The following is a 905-nucleotide window of genomic DNA, read 5'->3' as shown; positions in this document are numbered from 1 at the left end:
GGCGCCTGCCAGGAGCCGAGCGGGCTCCTCGCACAGGGGCCGGGCCTGGCCCGCTCTGCCGGACAGATCCGAGCTGACAGCCATGTCTTCCCCGGCCCCATTTGTTTCTATTTTCCATTTTCCGAGTTGCCGCTGGTGAATTTGAGATGCTGCTGTCTCCCTTTTTAATCGTAGGCCAAAGGACGGCGGAGGGAAGAAGTGCACTTTTGGCCTCGCTGCCGTGTGAGCAGCGGTGCGGAAGAACCACCGGAGCGGAGCCCAGGGCTGCTCCCTGTGCGGGAAGGGGCCGGGGCACCGGCCTGTCCTTGGTCTGGAGACACAGGAGACTGCACACAGCACGGGAGCTGGAAATTAAAGCCTCTGTCCTCCTGGAAAAGGGGGTTCAGCCCTTGGAGGGTCTTGTACAGCTGTGTGTGAACGTGGACAATACTGAGCCCACCCCTCTCGCTTCTCCAGGGACTGCCAGCACGAGGCATTCAGGTTCACTGGAAAGAATTATTCTGGTTCACAGTGATGCTGTGAGAGCCCCTGCATGCCCGGCCATCCCTCCCCACCCCAAAAGGAGTGCTGGGTTGAGGCACAGGCACTCCTGGGAGGAGTTTCTGAGCACAGAGCATCCCGTGGGATCACCTCACATCCATGGCCAAATGCAATGGGGTTCCACAGCCTCTCCTGTGCCTTTCACTTGCTGGGGGACTCTTACCAGGGCTAAAGGGGAACATATTTTAGGGAGCTCGTTAGAGGCGAATGGAAGAGCCAGTGGTCCCCCCACCCTGCTGGACCCCTCGCGCAGGAGATCCCCGTGGAAAACAGGGCTGGGGGTTTGGGAGCAGCCAGGTGGTGTTACAGAGGTGGCATCACACACTAAAGCGAGGGTAATGGGATCTCATGCTCCAGGGAATACA

General features: G+C 59.4%; 1 protein-coding gene across 3 annotated transcripts in view; it reads right to left on the bottom strand.

Moving 5' to 3' along the window:
• The window catches only part of SIL1 (SIL1 nucleotide exchange factor), a 110,088-nt gene that overhangs the window by 3,591 nt on the left and 105,592 nt on the right, over positions 1-905 (bottom strand). The window lies entirely within an intron of this gene.

Source organism: Corvus brachyrhynchos, unplaced genomic scaffold, assembly GCF_000691975.1.
Source record: "Corvus brachyrhynchos isolate BGI_N302 unplaced genomic scaffold, ASM69197v1 scaffold616, whole genome shotgun sequence".
Classification (NCBI taxonomy): Eukaryota; Metazoa; Chordata; class Aves; order Passeriformes; family Corvidae; genus Corvus; species Corvus brachyrhynchos.
Note: the sequence above shows the minus strand (reverse complement) of the source record. Positions and strands in the feature narration are given on the sequence as shown.